Here is a 23,799-nt window from a genome sequence, read left to right on the forward strand (position 1 = left end):
TATGTAATCCACCCCTGTTTTAATGATATATGAATATTAATTTACCCACTTGATCAGAATGAATAATCAATTACCCAACCCGAATAATTAATTAAATGATCGTAAAAGATGTCGTATAAATGTCACTAAATAGGACATACATAATCATTTTAATAATTATTAGATTAACTAATTTGAAGATAAGTTCGACAGGTTCCAATGAGTTGTTGCTCAATTAGACAATACCCCCTATCTATTAATAGTCATAGTCCAATGTCCACAAGTGTCGGTCTTTTGTCCAAACCTAAATTATGGTACAAAATCTAATAACCTCGTCTTAATATTTAGTCTAACATCACGATTACTTCGGCTCAAATAAGCATAATAATAACTTAGTTAAGAGACATTAATTTAAAAAAAAAAAGAAGAACATAGCTTACAGTGGTGATTAATCGCGTAGTGTTACACGGACAGAGTTCCGACTTTAAAACCCGTAAAATATTTTTTACAATAACCCAACTAAACCATAACTTTATTATTAAAATTAACTTAAATTAAAATTATAATATAAATATATATATATATATATATATATATATATATTATGTTTACAGAGAATGAAAGAAAGAATATAATATGGTGTACATAATTCGCAGAAAACTGGTCAATTTATAGGACTTGGCCTGCTACAGGGCACCATGCGATCGCATGGATTTTAGGCATCCTGGCCATGCGATCGCATGGCCAGCTGGATCAGTTCAAAATGCACTAAAAACGTGGGCGGCTGTTATTTATTTAACATATAATATAATATATATAATTTTATATAATTATACATATATTATATTATATTCTTGTGCATAGTTGACTCGTAATTTTAGGTCCGTTGTCTCGTGCGTTGATAGTTGGCTCAGGTCCCGGTTCCGGATTTTCGAACGTCCTTTTGTACGCGGAGATATCTTGTACTTTGCGTTTCGCGGCTTGCACTCTTGTAATTTTTAGACGTTTATCATCATTAAATTGAACCACTTGAATTATATCTTGTACATTTGAGCTTTTTGGTCATTTGCATCTTCAAATCGTCGTTTTCTTCTTTTGTCTTCGCATTTATTTATTTAAACGATTACAACTTAAAAATAGAATAATTACAACTAAAAACTTTACATATTGGGATGATATTGCGATTAAATATATGTTCATTTGGAGCACTATCAAATATCCCCACATTTGAACGCTGCTTGTTCTCAAGCAATACAGAACTTGAAATTAAAGCACACGAATCACTTCTTTATTCTCCACACTTTATACATTAGTGATTTTGATACGGCAGTATAAACAATGAAAGTAACGATGTGGTTTACAGTCCCACATGACTATGAAAATTTAGATCCTTTAAGGAAATTGGATCTTTATGAAAACATTTGATCTTTTGAAAATTCAATATAGCTTTTACCCTAGATAAGTTTTCCGGAATAACCCTTCACCGGTGTTTGTAAAATGTTTTTGTGGGTTGTGTGGGTTCATATTTTGAAATTTTAGCTTAAAACTTGCGGTTTTGTGTCACCCACTTGCTAACCTTGTATTAGAAAAGCAACATGTCCAGTATACTTGATCCGTATATTACCTTTCGGTAAACTACCGTCCGGTTATAAAGGAAAGCGTTGAACAAGAAACTATTAAGGCAATGTCTAATGACATGCAGATGTTCATGGTCTACAACGTGTCGGATGCAATTACTATCCTTTGTAGGAGCAATAGTAAAGATCACCCTATAATTTTTCGGTCTGGCACAAGGTCCTGTCTTTGACCATGATATACAACCACCGTTCTTACGGTTGACACCCGATTTGGTTCAGGTGACCTAATGAATTCCAGGTGAATTCCTAGGATTTTACGTTCAATGGTAATGAACGCATTGAAAATGGGTTTTCAGAAAACAAATCGGTTTGTAATTTTGATCAAAATATTTTCTCGTTCAAGCTCGAGTTTAGATATCATTGAATTCCATGAGTTTGTAATTCTCAATCTTTAAAGTCAATCTCAAGGATTGAGTAATATCTGGCTTAAAAGCTGATTTTTAATCTTTAAGGAGATTATCTGTAGTGACCCGAACTTTTCCATGTTTATATATATATTAAATGAAATTGTTATTTACATGATTAAGTGTTTCCAACATGTTAAGCAATCAAACTTGTTAAGACTTGATTAATTGAAATAGGTTTCATATAGACAATTGACCACCCAAGTTGACCGGTGATTCACGAACGTTAAAACTTGTAAAAACTATGCGATGACATATATATGGTTATATATATAGTTAACATGATTTTATTATAAGTATGTATCTCATTAGGTATTTTAACAATGAGTTATATACATAAAAATGAGACTATTAATTTAAGAAACTCGAAAACGATATATATAACGATTATTGTTATAACAACGTCTTACTAGGTACATATGAATCATATTAAGATATTGATACACTTGGTTAATTATATTAAATGATAAGTAAATATATTATTAAGTGTATTAACAATGAAATACATATGTAAAAATAAGACTACTAACTTAATGATTTCGAAACGAGACATATATGTAACGATTATCGTTGTAACGACATTTAACTGTATATATATCATACTAAGATATATTATATATCATAATATCATGATAATATAACAATTTAACATCTCATTTGTTATAATAAACAATGGGTTAACAACATTCAACACGATCGTTAACCTAAAGGTTTCAAAACAACATTTACATGTAACGACTAACGATGACTTAACGACTCAGTTAAAATGTATATACATGTAGTTTTTTAATATGTATTCATACACTTTTGATAGACTTCAAGACACTTATCAAAATACTTCTACTTAACAAAAATGCTTACAATTACATCCTCGTTCAGTTTCATCAACAATTCTACTCGTATGCACCCGTATTCGTACTCGTACAATACATAGCTTTTAGATGTATGTACTATTGGTATATACACTCCAATGATCAGCTCTTAGCAGCCCATGTGAGTCACCTAACACATGTGGGAACCATCATTTGGCAACTAGCATGAAATATCTCATAAAATTACAAAAATATGAGTAATCATTCATGACTTATTTACATGAAAACAAAATTACATATCCTTTATATCTAATCCATACACCAACGACCAAAAACACCTACAAACACTTTCATTCTTCAATTTTCTTCATCTAATTGATCTCTCTCAAGTTCTATCTTCAAGTTCTAAGTGTTCTTCATAAATTCTACAAGTTCTAGTTACATAAAATCAAGAATACTTTCAAGTTTGCTAGCTCACTTCCAATCTTGTAAGGTGATCATCCAACCTCAAGAAATCTTTGTTTCTTACAGTAGGTTATCATTCTAATACAAGGTAATAATAATATTCAAACTTTGGTTCAATTTCTATAACTATAACAATCTTATTTCAAGTGATGATCTTACTTGAACTTGTTTTCGTGTCATGATTCTGCGTCAAGAACTTCGAGCCATCCAAGGATCCGTTGAAGCTAGATCCATTTTTCTCTTTTCCAGTAGATTTATCCAAGGAACTTAAGGTAGTAATTATGTTCATAACATCATTCGATTCATACATATAAAGCTATCTTATTCGAAGGTTTAAACTTGTAATCACTAGAACATAGTTTAGTTAATTCTAAACTTGTTCGCAAATAAAAGTTAATCCTTCTAACTTGACTTTTAAAATCAACTAAACACATGTTCTATATCTATATGATATGCTAACTTAATGATTTAAAACCTGGAAACACGAAAAACACCGTAAAATCGGATTTACGCCGCCGTAGTAACACCGCGGGCTGTTTTGGGTTAGTTAAATAAAAACTATGATAAACTTTGATTTAAAAGTTTTTATTCTGGGAAAATGATTTTTATTATGAACATGAAACTATATCCAAAAATTATGGTTAAACTCAAAGTGGAAGTATGTTTTCTAAAATGGTCATCTAGACGTCGTTCTTTCGACTGAAATGACTACCTTTACAAAAAAGACTTGTAACTTATTTTTCTGACTATAAACCTATACTTTTTCTGTTTAGATTCATAAAATATAGTTCAATATGAAACCATAGCAATTTGATTCACTCAAAACGGATTTAAAATGAAGAAGTTATGGGTAAAACAAGATTGGATAATTTTTCTCATTTTAGCTACGTGAAAATTGGTAACAAATCTATTCCAACCATAACTTAATCAACTTGTATTGTATATTATGTAATCTTGAGATACCATAGACATGTATACAATGTTTCAAACTATCATGTCGACACATCTATATATATTTCGGAACAACCATAGACACTCTATATATGAATGTTGGAGTTAGCTATACAGGGTTGAGGTTGATTCCAAAATATATATAGTTTGAGTTGTGATCAATACTGAGATACGTATACACTGGGTCGTGGATTGATTCAAGATAATATTTATCAATTTATTTCTGTACATCTAACTGTGGACAACTAGTTGTAGGTTACTAACGAGGACAGCTGACTTAATAAACTTAAAACATCAAAATATATTAAAAGTGTTGTAAATATATTTTGAACATACTTTGATATATATGTATATATTGTTATAGGTTTGTGAATCAACCAGTGGCCAAGTCTTACTTCCCGATAAAGTAAAAATCTATGAAAGTGAGTTATAGTCCCACTTTTAAAATCTAATATTTTTGGGATGAGAATACATGCAGGTTTTATAAATGATTTACAAAATAGACACAAGTACGTGAAACTACATTCTATGGTTGAATTATCGAAATCGAATATGCCCCTTTTTATTAAGTCTGGTAATCTAAGAATTAGGGAACATACACCCTAATTGACGCGAATCCTAAAGATAGATCTATTGGGCCTAACAAACCCCATCCAAAGTACCGGATGCTTTAGTACTTCGAAATTTATATCATATCCGAAGGGTGTCCCGGAATGATGGGGATATTCTTATATATGCATCTTGTTAATGTCGGTTACCAGGTGTTCACCATATGAATGATTTTTATCTCTATGTATGGGATGTGTATTGAAATATGAAATCTTGTGGTCTATTGTTACGATTTGATATATATAGATTAAACCTATAACTCACCAACATTTTTGTTGACGTTTAAAGCATGTTTATTCTCAGGTGAATACTAAGAGCTTCCGCTGTTGCATACTAAAATAAGGACAAGATTTGGAGTCCATGTTTGTATGATATTGTGTAAAAACTGCATTCAAGAAACTGATTTCGATGTAACATATTTGTATTGTAAACCATTATGTAATGGTCGTGTGTAAACAGGATATTTTAGATTATCATTATTTGATAATCTATGTAAAGCTTTTTAAACCTTTATTTATGAAATAAAGGTTATGGTTTGTTTTAAAAATGAATGCAGTCTTTGAAAAACGTCTCATATAGAGGTCAAAACCTCGCAACGAAATCAATTAATATGGAACGTTTTTAATCAATAAGAACGGGACATTTCAGTTGGTATCCGAGCGTTGGTCTTAGAGAACTAGAATTTTGCATTAGTGTGTCTTATTGAGTTTGTTAGGATGCATTAGTGAGTCTGGACTTCGACCGTGTTTACTTGAAAAATGATTGCTTAACAAATTTTGTTGGAAACTATATATTTTTAACATGTGAATATTATGTGATATATTAATCTCTTAACGCGTTTGATATTATGTGATAGATGTCTACCTCTAGAACAAGTCCCATTGACTCACCTAATAATAATGAAGAGTCAAATGTAAATTGGAATGATTCATGGACTGATTCACAAGTTCCCGAAGAGGAACCGGAAGAAGAGTCGGAACCGGAAGAAGAATCGGAACCGGAAGAAGAATCGGAACCGGATGAAGAAATAGAACCGGTGGGGGAAATAATAAAACGGTTAAGTAAAAAAAAATCCTCAACCAACCGACCAAGGTTAATTATGGTCAATGGTGTTTCCGCCAAGGAAGCAAAATATTGGGAGGATTACCAATTCTCCGATGAATCGGATTCCGACGAGAATTCCGATGATGTTATAGAAATTACTCCAACTGAATTTAAAAAGGCAAAAGAAAATAATAAGGGAAAGGGCATAAAAATAGAGAAATCTAATTCCAACCCCGATGAACTTTATATGTATCGTCAACCCCCGAAGCCCTTAAGTTGTAACAATGACCCGGGAACCTCTAAACCACCAGGTTTTTCTAAACCGTTGTGGAAAACGACAGCTCGTATTAGGGGAACATCATATATCCCTAGAAACTTGGCAAAACGAATCAAAACCGAAGAAGAAGAAACGAGCGAGTCGGAATAAGATAGTTGTATTCGTGTGGTGTAATATATGTAATATAGTGTGCTTATGCTTTATGATATATGTAAAAATTGCATGTATTAATAAGTATTTTTTTTTATGAATCTAACTCTTGTCTATTTTACAGTATAAAAACACAAAATGGATAGACAACTCAATATTTTAAGAGACCTACCCGGAGACATGATTGATGAAATCTTGTCTAGAGTCGGTCAGAATTCTTCAGCACAACTATTTACGGCGAAATCAGTTTGTAAGACATTCGAAGAACGTTCCAAGAATGTCTTGGTTTATAAGAGACTTTCGTTTGAAAGATGGGGGATATCACATTGGGAAACCCATAAGTTACGATGTGTTTACTTTGACGCATATATTGCGGGGAACCCAAATGCTATTTTACGCAACGGGTTAAGAAATTATTTTGACTCAATGTATCCGAATATAGGACTTCATGATTTAGAAAAAGCGGCTAACATGCAACATAAAGAAGCATGCTATGCTTACGGGTTAGTAATGTTCGCTTCTCACCAAAGTGAGAAAAAGAACATCGGGCTACAACTATTAAACAAAACGTTCCCACAAGTGACGGAGTCGGTAATTGGGGTAAGAAATGAGGTTTTTAGGTTATTACAAGACTGTTGGTCATTACGTAACCCTCGTCCCTTTGACGACGTTACAACACGCTGTCTTATCAACGGCCATAACGGTTATATTCCACAAGACCAAGGATGGGAAGTAGTCCTAGTAAAACCAGAATGCATGACTTGTTTCTGGACGTATGAATTACGTGTCTTTATTGCCTTTGCTGAACGACTTGTGTACTAGCTAGAATTATCTTCACAACTATCTTGTATCAAAGTTATTGTGTGCTATATTTCATGCTTTATGTAAAATAAGGGGCATTGTAAGTTTGTAAAATATTGTATAAAAGTTTGAACGCGAAATATTATTATAATCAGTTTTTCATATAGAATTGTAGTAGTTGAATTGTATATTAGCTACTAAGTATGAACTTAACGGGTAGGTACTACCCGAATTTAAACTTATAAAATGCTAATATGAAGAAAAAGCTTTTATAAATGAGTTCATATTATGCTACGAAATACTATTAACTACTCTTAATATTCTGTATGATTAACTTGTTCCATTTGACTATTTTAAAGGAAATGGCACCGACTACTCGACACACCGTGAATATGAATGAAGAGGAATTCCGTACTTTTCTAGCTTCAAACATAGCCGCAGTACAGGCTGCGCTACATACCAACAATAACCTTGGATCTAGCAGTACAGGAAATCGTGTAGGATGCACCTACAAAGAATTCACTGCCTGCAAACCTTTGGAATTTGATGGAACCGAAGGACCGATCGGATTGAAATGGTGGACCGAGAAGGTCGAATCGGTGTTTGCCATAAGTAAGTGTACTGAAGAGGACAAAGTGAAGCACGCTACGCATACCTTCACAGGTTCTGCGTTAACATGGTGGAATACCTATCTAGATCAAGTGGGACAAGATGATGCGTACGCACTACCGTGGTCAGCATTCAAGCATTTGATGAACGAGAAGTACCGTCCCAGAACCGAGGTCAATAAGCTCAAGACAGAACTTATAGGGTTACGAACCCAAGGATTTGATATTACCACCTACGAAAGACGATTCACAGAATTGTGCCTATTGTGTCCGGGAGCGTTCGAAGATGAGGAAGAGAAGATCGACGCGTTTGTGAAAGGATTACCGGAAAGAATCCAAGAAGATATAAGTTCACACGAGCCCACCTCCATACAACAGGCATGTAGAATGGCTCACAAACTAGTGAACCAGATTGAGGAAAGAATTAAAGAACACACGGCTGAAGAGGCCAATGTGAAGCAAGTCAAAAGAAAGTGGGAGGAAAACGGTGATAAGAATCACCAATACAACAACAACAGCAATTACAATAATAATCGCAACAATTATCCCAACAATCGCAACATTAATCGCAACTACAACAAACGGCCCAACAACAACAACAACAACAACAACAATAACAGCAACTACAACAATCATCCCAACAACAATAACAACCGCAACAACAACAACAATCAGAAGCAGCTATGCCAAAGGTGTGAAAAGTATCACTCGGGGTTCTGCACCAAATTTTACAACAAGTGTAAAAGAAATGGTCATAGCGCGGAGAAGTGTGAGGTCTACGGACCAGGGGTTAACAGAACGAAAGGAACAAATGGTGTCGATACGAGTAATGGCGGAGCAAGTAGTGTCGGAGCAAGTTATGCCAATGTAGTTTGTTATAAATGTGGAAAACCGGGCCACATTATTAGAAAATGCCCGAACCAGGAGAACACGAATGGACAAGGCCGCGGAAGAGTTTTCAATATTAATGCGGCAGAGGCACAGGAAGACCCGGAGCTTGTTACGGGTACGTTTCTTATTGACAATAAATCTGCTTACGTTTTATTTGATTCGGGTGCGGATAGAAGCTATATGAGTAGAGATTTTTGTGATAAATTAAGTTGTCCATTGACGCCGTTGGATAGTAAATTTTTACTCGAATTAGCAAACGGTAAATTAATTTCAGCAGATAATATATGCCGGAATCGAGAAATTAAACTGGGTAGCGAAATATTTAAGATTGATTTGATACCAGTAGAGTTAGGGAGTTTTGATGTAATAGTTGGCATGGACTGGCTGAAGAAGGTGAAAGCAGAGATCGTATGTTATAAAAATGCAATTCGCATTGTACGAGAATAAGGAGAACCCTTAATGGTGTACGGAGAAAAGGGCAACATGAAGCTACATCTTATTAGTAATTTGAAGGCACAAAAACTAATAAGAAAAGGTTGCTATGCTGTTCTAGCACACGTCGAGAAAGTACAAACTGAAGAAAAGAGCATCAATGATGTTCCCGTTTCAAAAGAATTTCCCGATGTATTTCCGAAAGAATTACCGGGATTACCCCCACATTGATCCGTAGAATTTCAAATAGATCTTGTACCAGGAGCTGCACCAATAGCTCATTGTGACGATCGCTCCAAATCCATATGGACGAACACGTCATTCATCGATTTCATTGCGAGGTATTTGACCTCTATATGATACGTTTTGTAAACATTGCATTCTTTTGAAAAGGCATACCATAAATGAATATTTAAATCAAAGGTTTTCGACATCTGATGATTTCTACATATAGACAATCACCATAAATAATAGTTTACAATAGTACTTCCGTTGACAATGCAGTCAAAATAAGATACATGGTGATGATTTGGTGAATGCAACGTTTCCTTGAAAAATATGCCATGTAAGACTCCATGCACATAGCTTGTCTAACATATAATCAAACAGCGGAAGACTCCTAGGGAGCCTGAGAATAAACATGCTAACAAGTGTCAACACAAAGGTTGGTGAGTTCATAGTTTTAGTGTTTCGCATAATCTGCATATAAAAGTGGATAACAAGATTTCAGTTGTTTCATCCAGAAACGTTTATCAATAGATTCTACATAACAGAGCACCCTGGTAACTAAACTTTAACGTTTTAATAAGTACCCTTATTTAACATGCAACCAACATGTACAATACACGCTATCCAACGTGTACTAACCTCAAATAGCATACGTCTGTTTTATAGTTCAGGTTAGAGTTTTCTATACCTGGAACAGACGGGGATGTCAAGCCCTATGGATCCATATACAACTACTCGCGCCCACCGGTTCTTATAACCGGCAGTTACTAGTTACCAAAGCTAAGGGATTTTCGGTTCAAACCCAGTGTAGAATTTAGTATGTACTTGTATCCATTGCGTTTAAAATAAATTGCATGTATTCTCAGCCCAAAAATGTAAAGAGTAAAAGGGAATCAAATGAAACTCACGCATATAAATATAGTATTTTCAGTATTTATAAATAGTCGCATGTATTCTCAGTCCCAAAAATGTAAAGAGTAAAAGGGAATCAAATGAAACTCACGCATATAAATCTAGTATTTTCAGTATTTATAAACAGTCACATGTATTCTCAGTCCCAAAAATGTAAAGAGTAAAAGGGAATCAAATGAAACTCACCTTAGCAGCATATAAAGTCGTTCACCAAAATGTGACCGAAACTCGGATTACCAAATAACCGTAGATCTCAACCTAGAGAACATATGTTGGTCAATAAATGTCTATCAAGCTAGGTCAGGTCATAGTGTATCACAATCCTAATGCTCGATATCGACATACAAAAGTTATCCAAAGTCGTTTCAAAAAGTCAATTTTGACAGTTGTTTAACAAAACGAGACGTACCTTATATAAGGATTCATTTACTCGGTTGGTAATGTTCAAAAATCCAATTTATCAATCTCGTAAACAAGTTGTTTAAATCTTAATTGTAAATTCAAAATCAATTTCAATTAACGTTAATCATAATTCAGTTGATCATATCTTTTAATCCGTTCATCGAAACTATTCGATATCTAAATGAAAAATTATTGATTTTTCGCCAGCTTTCCAAAAACATGTATATCATATACCTTTTACCAGTAATATATGTATTTAATTCGTGATTCATTATAAACTGTTTAACGATGAAATTTAGCATACAAGCATGTATAAATATATATTCGAGCACTAGACATGGATACACTATTAATATATAAAAGATAAAATATGAGTGCTTACGTATCAATATTGAGACTTAATATTGTAGGACAGTACGTAGATGTAATGGAGATGATAATTACTAGGTTTGACTTTACGAGCATAACCCTCGAACAATACCCATAACCTCCTTAGTAATAACCCATAATTTCCTTAGCTCTATCCTGCTCTTAAAACCATTTTGAAAGTGACACACTCATAACCTCGTCGTAGTATTTTATGTATAATACTAATTAATAATATTAATAATAATAAGATTAATAATAATATTAATCTTAATAATAATAATAATAATAATAATAATAATAATAATAATAATAATAATAATAATAATAATAATAATAATAATAATAATAATAATAATAATAATATGGAGTATGATATGTATGTGTGTAAGACAGAGACCAAAATGCTCGAGCTTTTATAGGTGTGGCCTGATTCTGATGCCCATGCGATCGCATGGGTTTTATGCCTATTTGCCTTGCGATCGCATGGCCGTCAGATCCAGCTCACATATTTTTTGTAATTTTGTTTGTCGACATAATTTAATATAATATATATAATATATTTAATTTAAATAATTAATTATATATTATATTAAATTCACATGCATAGTTGACTTGTAATTTTTATTCCGATAAGTCGTACGTCATCACTCGACTTATGTCCCGGTTCCGGTTTTTCGAGTGTCCCTTCGTACGTTGAGAAAACTTGTACATTACGTTTCGCGACTCGTACCTTTGTCAAAATATAGTCTTAAATTATTCCTAAACTATACCACTCAAAGTATATCTTAAACTTTCGAGTATTTTGGTCATTTACTTCTATAAATCATCGTCTCGTTATTTGTTATTATATATATAATAACAGATTGTTTTATGACCAAGTTAATATTATATTTAAATATATATATTCAATATTTAATAAACACGTTTTTAAAATACATAACACAGGTTATTCATATATCTAATTCCAACAGTTAATATTCCTTATTATTGTATGTGTCCAAGTTAGCTATTTAAACAAACACTTTATCATTTGTTCCGAATACCGTTAAAAATGAATGATTTCTCAAATCAACGTGGACCTCTCAACAGAGACCCGTAATGATATCATAATCCTTAAGAGACTCAGTAAATGTCTTTTACTTGAATCGTTTGGCATAATCTTTTAACTCCGTAGTTAAATATATCAATCAGGTAATCAATCAAATAAGATTAATGCACAGTATCATATACCCAACACTTAGTTACATTTTTAAGTTATAGTATATGTATCTATTTACATATAATTATTCGTGCATCATCGTGAATAAACGAAAGGTAGTTGAATAGTTCAAGAATTTTGAGATTCAGTTTAACAGACTTTGCTTATCGTATCGAAATCATATAAGATTAAGTTTAAATTTGGTCGAAAATTTCCTGGTCATCACAGTACCTACCCGTTAAAGAAATTTCGTCCCGAAATTTGAGTGAGGTCGTCATGGCTAACAATAAAAATGTTTTCATGACGTATATGAGTTGATAATTAGAGTTTTATCACCGTTAAATAATATGGATAAAACAATCCGATTTTTCGAAGCGTGTGAGAGATGTTATCGAAAAAAAGTGAAATGAAGAATAGAGATTCGTCTTAACTCTTGACGTATTAACGATTGATTTCCGTAATTTAAGGAATAGAAAATCTTCATAATCTAAATAAGATTTGATTCTTCGGAATTTAAGGAAACTAAGATTTCTTTTGATTAAATGCGTAATTTGCCTCGATTGCTATGTTTGATATTTCGCTATAAATTGACCTCTTCTGTTTCATTATTTTCATCACTCTTACATCTTCTTCCTCATTTCCTATTTTTAAAAGATTGTAAAAATTCTTCATCCAGTTCTGATTCTTGATATACTCCTAACTTTCATATCTGTCATTCTTCTTTTTCATCTACCACCAAAGGAAGTTATTTTCTTCTACCATTACCTTGGGGTTATAGTGTTTTTCATTCTCCCGTGTCTTTATATTGCTATACGCATTGATATACACGGTTTGTAATTTCGGGGTTGTTATAGGGCTTTATATTCTCCGTTATATTTCGGAGCTTCATGCTTCCGTTCTCTCTTCCCGACTTTAAGTTAAGCGAATAATGGTCCAGAATTTGTAGGTATGAAGTTTTGGATAAACATAACTAATGTTCTAAGAAAGAGATTGTAATGGCACGATTTTGATTTGTCAAATTACCAGAATATCTGGAAAAGACCGAATCATCAAGAAATATATTTTCTTGATATATTTAGAGATTAGAATGTAAGAGTCGTGTAACATGGCACATGATGAGGGTGGAATCTGTGAACCTTTATCACATTCCATTAGAAACTCATCATGACTTACTGTAATATAATCACGTTGATCAAGTGTCATTATATTATACTAATTCATGCTTCAGTTCCTAACACTACTTCAAAAACATTCGTATTTTAAATTCGAATTTTTCAGAATCTAGAAACTAAAACAGTTTCTTTTATGATAACACAGATAGCGTGAAGAGATAAATAATCTCGGACAATGATAGTTATGAAGATATCTTCAGAAATATCGAAGATATTTATAATGAAAGATATGATAATATCTTAGAATTTCTAATATTGAAGGATGATGAAGAAGATTTGTTCGTAACAGATTTTGAGTCAGGAGCAAGGTATTCGTTAATGACTTCAGTAGATACTGAATCATTTGTATTCTTTGAAGGCAGGTTTAGTCTTTGTGATTTGTCCACAGCCTCCTTCATACTTTGCTCAATCCGTTTTCCAGTTCCAAACCTTCTCTTTTTCATAGCTTTACCACCATACTATTCTTTATCATCAAACTTTTGACTGTTAAGGTAATTTGTAGTTTTTGCTGCTTCATCATCATTTTTCTAAAATTCAGAGAACTAGTTTCGTAGTTTGGGGTGTTTTTCAGAAACTTCACATTCGAAGTATGTAAGTCCAGGAGGTAGACGTTATATGTACACATATAACTGTTGGCGTAGACGTCCTGCAAGATTTCAAAATACTGATTGCTAATTCTCGGTAATTCGTATGGCAATTCTCGTTACAAGATGCAAATGTGTAAATGATAGAGTTTCAATGAGTATTATGATTTTTCGAAAGGTCAAGGATTAATGAAGTTGTTGGTAAATTTACTGCTAATGTGGTGGGACATGAAAGGTTCCCCTATAACAAGAACTTATATGTCCGGATTACAATAAGGCTAATCTGAAAAGTCGAAGTTGACTGGTTGGAAGTGTGGTAAAACTGAATACTTTGAAAAGGGATTGCAAGATTATTTTCGGTAAAAACAACGTTAAAGGATCTTGCATAGTTTTGAAGTCAAAGTATAGCTTTGAAAGATGTAGAGATCTAAGAATGATGTCACCGGTTCAGAGTTATGACTTGGATTCTGATCCGTCAATATCAGAATATGTAATTGAATTTGTATGAAAATGATTGTATATCGTTGTGAGCATTGTTAAAAATTTTTGAATCAAAGTTGAAGAATGTACTGTGTAACATATTAATTGCGAACTTATATTTTTCCCGGGTATTACCTACCCGTTAAAGATTTCACAATTAATACTTTGTACAAAACAATTTTTATTACCGTCTTTATGAAAATATATGTATGTATATTTTCTTCAGATGTAACACAGATTTAATGAGTTAATATCATATTAAGCTCATTTAATTTTTGGCTGGATTAGAAATGAATAATCTCTAAAACATTAAAGATTTCATAATCTTCATGGAGTATTTTACTAATGTAATCAATACTTCGTTATTCAGTTTTATTGATATTTCCTCAGTGAATCATGTTGGTGCTTATGGAACTCTTGCTAACTTCGCAAGGTAAAAATGATGTTTTCTGAAAAGTTTTGAGTACATCGAAAATGAAAATGTAAAATCAATTATGTAATTGAATAATACACTTGGTTTATTATGAAATGGAATTCATTAAGTTGAAACAGAGATTGTAGTTAACGTTGACTTCTTCTACTACATCGGGATGATTGTCGATTCCGACGAATAAGATTTAGAATGTGAGATAGTATATAATCATGACTAGATACTCTGGAAATGAGAGAGAAAATGGTATTACGAATAGGTTCGCCGATAAGTGCTTCAGGTTCTTCGCCAAGAGGGCAATGTGGTGGATGGAAGGGATCACCTTCTTCTTGTCTCCAATGATTGAGGTGGCTACGAACCCATCCCCAATTCAACCAGAATAGATGATGGCTGATTGGTTGATCCATTTTGGTTACACTGTCTTCGGAGTTCAGGTGAATATCCATATCGGAATAGCTGTTGGAATTTAAGGAATTTGAACTAGATACGTGATCCATCTTGTATAATCAGGGAATTGATTTTTGATATAAGATAGATTATAGAATTTAGATTGATACTCTTCAATACATAATTTACATATGTATTTATAATACCAAAATCCCGTAAATTACGGAGAAATTTTCGAAAAATGTCAGGAAAAGTTTACAGTAACTGATATGCTAAGATATGAATTTTGTCGGTAAACTATCTATGTAGTAAATGTATTAAGATGTGTCTAGACTTAGGAATGATAAGCAAGTAATTTCCGACGATAAATGGTAAGTAAAACTCGGTAAAAACAGATACAGTCATAGTCCAGACTCACTAATGCATCATAACAATTACCAGTTAAACACCCTAATGCAAATTCTGGTTCCCTATGACCTCAAGCTCTGATACCAACTGTGACGATCGCTCCAAATCCATATGGACGAACACGTCATTCATCGATTTCATTGTTAGGTATTTGACCTCTATATGATACGTTTTGTAAACATTGCATTCTTTTGAAAAGGCATACCATAAATGAATATTTAAATCAAAGGTTTTCGACATCTGATGATTTCTACATATAGAAAATCACCATAAATAATAGTTTACAATAGTACTTCCGTTGACAATGCAGTCAAAATAAGATACATGGTGATGATTTGGTGAATGCAACGTTTCCTTGAAAAATATGCCATGTAAGACTCCATGCACATAGCTTGTCTAACATATAATCAAACAGCGGAAGACTCCTAGGGAACCTGAGAATAAACATGCTAATAAGTGTCAACACAAAGGTTGGTGAGTTCATAGTTTTAGTGTTTCGCATAATCTGCATATAAAAGTGGATAACAAGATTTCAGTTGTTTCATCCAGAAACGTTTATCAATAGATTCTACATAACAGAGCACCCTGGTAACTAAACTTTAACGTTTTAATAAGTACCCTTGTTTAACATGCAACCAACATGTACAATACACGCTATCCAACGTGTACTAACCTCAAATAGCATACGTCTGTTTTATAGTTCAGGTTAGAGTTTTCTATACCTGGAACAGACAGGGATGTCAAGCCCTATGGATCCATATACAACTACTCGCGCCCACCGGTTCTTATAACCGGCAGTTACTAGTTACCAAAGCTAAGGGATTTTCGGTTCAAACCCAGTGTAGAATTTAGTATGTACTTGTATCCATTGCGTTTAAAATAAATTGCTTGTATTCTCAGCCCAAAAATGTAAAGAGTAAAAGGGAATCAAATGAAACTCACGCATATAAATCTAGTATTTTCAGTATTTATAAACAGTCGCATGTATTCTCAGTCCCAAAAATGTAAAGAATAAAAGGGAATCAAATGAAACTCACGCATATAAATCTAGTATTTTCAGTATTTATAAACAGTCGCATGTATTCTCAGTCCCAAAAATGTAAAGAGTAAAAGGGAATCAAATGAAACTCACCTTAGCAGCATATAAAGTCGTTCACCAAAATGTGACCGAAACTCGGATTACCAAATAACCGTAGATCTCAACCTAGAGAACATATGTTGGTCAATAAATGTCTATCAAGCTAGGTCAGGTCATAGTGTATCACAATCCTAATGCTCGATATCGACATACAAAAGTTATCCAAAGTCGTTTTAAAAAGTCAATTTTGACAGTTGTTCAACAAAACGAGACGTACCTTATATAAGGATTCATTTACTCGGTTGGTAATGTTCAAAAATCCAATTTATCAATCTCGTAAACAAGTTGTTTAAATCTTAATTGTAAATTCAAAATCAATTTCAATTAACGTTAATCATAATTCAGTTGATCATATCTTTTAATCCGTTCATCGAAACTATTCGATATCTAAATGAAAAATTATTGATTTTTCGCCAGCTTTCCAAAAACATGTATATCATATACCTTTTACCAGTAATATATGTATTTAATTCGTGATTCATTATAAACTGTTTAACGACGAAATTTAGCATACAAGCATGTATAAATATATATTCGAGCACTAGACATGGATACACTATTAATATATAAAAGATAAAATATGAGTGCTTACGTATCAATATTGAGACTTAATATTGTAGGACAGTACGTAGATGTAATGGAGATGATAATTACTAGGTTTGACTTTACGAGCATAACCCTCGAACAATACCCATAACCTCCTTAGTAATAACCCATAATTTCCTTAGCTCTATCATGCTCTTAAAACCATTTTGAAAGTGACACACTCATAACCTCGTCGTAGTATTTTATGTATAATACTAATTAATAATATTAATAATAATAAGATTAATAATAATATTAATCTTAATAATAATAATAATAACAATAATAATAATAATAATAATAATAATAATAATAATAATAATAATAATAATAATAATAATAATAATAATAATAATAATAATAATAATAATAATAATAATAATAATAATATGGAGTATGATATGTATGTGTGTAAGATAGAGACCAAAATGCTCGAGCTTTTATAGGTGTGGCCTGATTCTGATGCCCATGCGATCGCATGGGTTTTATGCCTATTTGCCATGCGATCGCATGGCCGTCAGATCCAGCTCTCATATTTTTTGTAATTTTGTTTGTCGACATAATTTAATATAATATATATAATATATTTAATTTAAATAATTAATTATATATTATATTAAATTCACAGGCATAGTTGACTTGTAATTTTTGTTCCGATAAGTCGTACGTCATCACTCGACTTATGTCCCGGTTCCGGTTTTTCGAGTGTCCCTTCGTACGTTGAGAAAACTTGTACATTACGTTTCGCGACTCGTACCTTTGTCAAAATATAGTCTTAAATTATTTCTAAACTATACCACTCAAAGTATATCTTAAACTTTCGAGTATTTTGGTCATTTACTTCTATAAATCATCGTCTCGTTATTTGTTATTATATATATAATAACAGATTGTTTTATGACCAAGTTAATATTATATTTAAATATATATATTCAATATTTAATAAACACGTTTTTAAAATACATAACACAGGTTATTTATATATCTAATTCCAACAGTTAATATTCCTTATTATTGTATGTGTCCAAGTTACGCTATTTAAACAAACACTTTATCATTTGTTCCGAATACCGTTAAAAATGAATGATTTCTCAAATCAACGTGGACCTCTCAACAGAGACCCGTAATGATATCATAATCCTTAAGAGACTCAGTAAATGTCTTTTACTTGAATCGTTTGGCATAATCTTTTAACTCCGTAGTTAAATATATCAATCAGGTAATCAATCAAATAAGATTAATGCACAGTATCATATACCCAACACTTAGTTACGTTTTCAAGTTATAGTATATGTATCTATTTACATATAATTATTCGTGCATCATCGTGAATAAACGAAAGGTAATTGAATAGTTCAAGAATTTAGAGATTCAGTTTAACAGACTTTGCTTATCGTATCGAAATCATATAAGATTAAGTTTAAATTTGGTCGAAAATTTCCGGGTCATCACACTCGTGCTCCTTACAGACTCGCACCCAGCGAGATGAAAGAACTGCAAAGCCAATTACAAGAACTTTTAGAGCGTGGTTTCATTCGACCAAGCACATCACCGTGGGGAGCTCCTGTTTTGTTTGTCAAGAAGAAAGATGGTACATTCAAGTTGTGTATCAACTACCGAGAGTTGAACAAACTTACCATCAAGAACCGCTACCCACTACCGAGAATCGATGACTTATTTGATCAACTACAAGGCTCGTCTGTTTATTCAAAGATTGACTTACGTTTCGGGTATCATCAAATGCGGGTGAAAGAAGATGATATTCCAAAGATTGCTTTCAGAACACGTTACGGTCATTACGAGTTTATGGTCATGCCGTTTGGTTTAACTAATGCACCAGCTGTGTTCATGGACCTTATGAACCGAGTGTGTAGGCCATATCTTGACAAGTTTGTCATTGTTTTCATCGATGACATACTTATTTACTCAAAGAATGATCAAGAGCACGAAGAACATTTGAGAAAGGTGTTAGAAGTAATGAGGAAGGAAGAATTGTACACTAAGTTTTCAAAGTGTGCATTTTCGTTGGAAGAAGTTCAATTCCTCGGTCACATAGTGAACAAAGAAGGTATTAAGGTGGATCCGGCAAAGATAGAAACTGTTGAAAAGTGGGAAACCCCGAAAACTCCGAAGCATATACGTCAATTTTTAGGATTGGCTGGTTACTACAAAAGATTCATCCAAGATTTCTCCAAAATAGCAAAACCCTTGACTGCATTAACGCATAAAGGGAAGAAATTTGAATGGAAGGATGAACAAGAGAAGGCGTTTCAATTATTGAAGAAAAAGCTAACTACGGCACCTATATTGTCATTGTCTGAAGGGAATGATGATTTTGTGATTTATTGTGACGCATCAAAGCAAGGTCTTGGTTGTGTATTAATGCAACGGACGAAGGTGATTACTTATGCGTCTAGACAATTGAAGATTCACGAGCAAAATTATACGACGCATGATTTGGAATTAGGCGCGGTTGTTTTTGCATTAAAGACTTGGAGGCACTACTTATATGGGGTCAAAAGTATTATATATACCGACCACAAAAGTCTTCAACACATATTTAATCAGAAACAACTGAATATGAGGCAGCGTAGGTGGATTGAATTGTTGAATGATTACGACTTTGAGATTCGTTACCACCCGGGGAAGGCAAATGTGGTAGCCGACGCCTTGAGCAGAAAGGACAGAGAACCCATTCGAGTAAAATCTATGAATATAATGATTCACACTAACCTTACTACTCAAATAAAGGAGGCGCAACAAGGAGTTTTAAAAGAGGGAAATTTAAAGGATGAAATACCCAAAGGATCGGAGAAGCATCTTAATATTCGGGAAGACGGAACCCGGTATAGGGCTGAAAGAATTTGGGTACCAAAATTTGGAGATATGAGAGAAATGGTACTTAGAGAAGCTCATAAAACCAGATACTCAATACATCCTGGAACGGGGAAGATGTACAAGGATCTTAAGAAACATTTTTGGTGGCCAGGTATGAAAGCCGATATTACTAAATATGTAGGAGAATGTTTGACGTGTTCTAAGGTCAAAGCTGAACATCAGAAACCATCAGGTCTACTACAACAACCTGAAATCCCGGAATGGAAATGGGAAAACATTACCATGGATTTCATTACTAAATTGCCAAGGACGGCAAGTGGTTATGATACTATTTGGGTAATAGTTGATCGTCTCACCAAGTCAGCACACTTCCTGCCAATAAGAGAAGATGACAAGATGGAGAAGTTAGCACGACTGCATTTGAAGGAAGTCATCTCCAGACATGGAATACCAATCTCTATTATCTCTGATAGGGATGGCAGATTTATTTCAAGATTCTGACAGATATTACAGCAAGCATTGGGAACTCGTCTAGACATGAGTACTGTCTATCATCCACAAACTGATGGGCAGAGCGAAAGGACGATACAAATGCTTGAAGACATGCTACGAGCTTGTGTTATTGATTTCGGAAACAGTTGGGATCGACATCTACCGTTAGCAGAATTTTCCTACAACAACAGCTACCATTCAAGCATTGAGATGGCGCCGTTTGAAGCACTTTATGGTAGAAAGTGCAGGTCTCCGATTTGTTAAGGTTTGATGGAATGCTCGTAGAGGACCCGAGTTCACCTGGGAGCATGAAGATCAGATGAAGAAGAAATACCCGCATTTATTTCCAGAAGATACGTCAACACCTCTAACTGCTTAAAATTTCGGGACGAAATTTATTTAACGGGTAGGTACTGTAGTGACCCGAACTTTTCCATGTTTATATATATATTAAATGAAATTTTTATTTACATGATTAAGTGTTTCCAACATGTTAAGCAATCAAACTTGTTAAGACTTGATTAATTGAAATAGGTTTCATATAGACAATTGACCACCCAAGTTGACCGGTGATTCACGAACGTTAAAACTTGTAAAAACTATACGATGACATATATATGGTTATATATATAGTTAACATGATTTTATTATAAGTATGTATCTCATTAGGTATTTAACCAATGAGTTATATACATAAAAATGAGACTATTAACTTAAGAAACCTCAAAACGATATATATAACGATTATCGTTATAACAACGTCTTACTAGGTACATATGAATCATATTAAGATATTGATACACTTGGTTAATTATATTAAATGATAAGTAAATATATTATTAAGTGTATTAACAATGAAATACATATGTAAAAATAAGACTACTAACTTAATGATTTCGAAACGAGACATATATGTAACGATTATCGTTGTAACGACATTTAACTGTATATATATCATACTAAGATATATTATATATCATAATATCATGATAATATAACAATTTAACATTTCATTTGTTATAATAAACAATGGGTTAACAACATTCAACAAGATCGTTAACCTAAAGGTTTCAAAACAACATTTACATGTAACGACTAACGATGACTTAACGACTCAGTTAAAATGTATATACATGTAGTGTTTTAATATGTATTCATACACTTTTGAAAGACTTCAAGACACTTATCAAAATACTTCTACTTAACAAAAATGCTTACAATTACATCCTCGTTCAGTTTCATCAACAATTCTACTCGTATGCACCCGTATTCGTACTCGTACAATACACAGCTTTTAGATGTATGTACTATTGGTATATACACTCCAATGATCAGCTCTTAGCAGCCTATGTGAGTCACCTAACATATGTGGGAACCATCATTTGGCAACTAGCATGAAATATCTCATAAAATTACAAAAATATGAGTAATCATTCATGACTTATTTACATGAAAACAAAATTACATATCCTTTATATCTAATCCATACACCAACGATCAAAAACACCTACAAACACTTTCATTCTTCAATTTTCTTCATCTAATTGATCTCTCTTAAGTTCTATCTTCAAGTTCTAAGTGTTCTTCATAAATTCTACAAGTTCTAGTTACATAAAATCAAGAATACTTTCAAGTTTGCTAGCTCACTTCCAATCTTGTAAGGTGATCATCCAACCTCAAGAAATCTTTGTTTATTACAGTAGGTTATCATTCTAATACAAGGTAATAATAATATTCAAACTTTGATTCAATTTCTATAACTATAACAATCTTATTTCAAGTGATGATCATACTTGAACTTGTTTTCGTGTCATGATTCTACTTCAAGAACTTCGAACCATCCAAGGATCCGTTGAAGCTAGATCCATTTTTCTCTTTTACAGTAGGTTTATCCAAGGAACTTAAGGTAGTAATGATGTTCATAACATCATTTGATTCATACATATAAAGCTACATTATTCGAAGGTTTAAACTTGTAATCACTAGAACATAGTTTAGTTAATTCTAAACTTGTTCGCAAATAAAAGTTAATCCTTCTAACTTGACTTTTAAAATCAACTAAAAACATGTTCTATATCTATATGATATGCTAACTTAATTATTTAAAACCTGGAAACACGAAAAACACCGTAAAATCGGATTTACGCCGTCGTAGTAACACCGCGGGCTGTTTTGGGTTAGTTAATTAAAAACTATGATAAACTTTGATTTAAAAGTTGTTATTCTGGGAAAATAATTTTTATTATGAACATGAAACTATATCCAAAAATTATGGTTAAACTCAAAGTGGAAGTATGTTTTCTAAAATGGTCATCTAGACGTCGTTCTTTCGACTGAAATGACTACCTTTACAAAAACGACTTGTAACTTATTTTTCCGACTATAAACCTATAATTTTTCTGTTTAGATTCATAAAATAGAGTTCAATATGAAACCATAGCAATTTGATTCACTCAAAACGGATTTAAAATGAAGAAGTTATGGGTAAAACAAGATTGGATAATTTTTCTCATTTTAGCTACGTGAAAATTGGTAACAAATCTATTCCAACCATAACTTAATCAACTTGTATTGTATATTATGTAATCTTGAGAAACCATAGACACGTATACAATGTTTCGACCTATCATGTCGACACATCTATATATATTTCGGAACAACCATAGACACTCTATATGTGAATGTTGAAGTTAGCTATACAGGGTTGAGGTTGATTCCAAAATATATATAGTTTGAGTTGTGATCAATACTGAGATACGTATACACTGGGTCGTGGATTGATTCAAGATAATATTTATCGATTTATTTCTGTACATCTAACTGTGGACAACTAGTTGTAGGTTACTAACGAGGACAGCTGACTTAATAAACTTAAAACATCAAAATATATTAAAAGTGTTGTAAATATATTTTGAACATACTTTGATATATATGTATATATTGTTATAGGTTCGTGAATCAACCAGTGGCCAAGTCTTACTTCCCGACGATGTAAAAATCTGTGAAAGTGAGTTATAGTCCCACTTTTAAAATCTAATATTTTTGGGATGAGAATACATGCAGGTTTTATAAATAATTTACAAAATAGACACAAGTACGTGAAACTACATTCTATG

Source organism: Rutidosis leptorrhynchoides, chromosome 5 (assembly GCF_046630445.1).
Source record: "Rutidosis leptorrhynchoides isolate AG116_Rl617_1_P2 chromosome 5, CSIRO_AGI_Rlap_v1, whole genome shotgun sequence".
Lineage (NCBI taxonomy): Eukaryota > Viridiplantae > Streptophyta > Magnoliopsida > Asterales > Asteraceae > Rutidosis > Rutidosis leptorrhynchoides.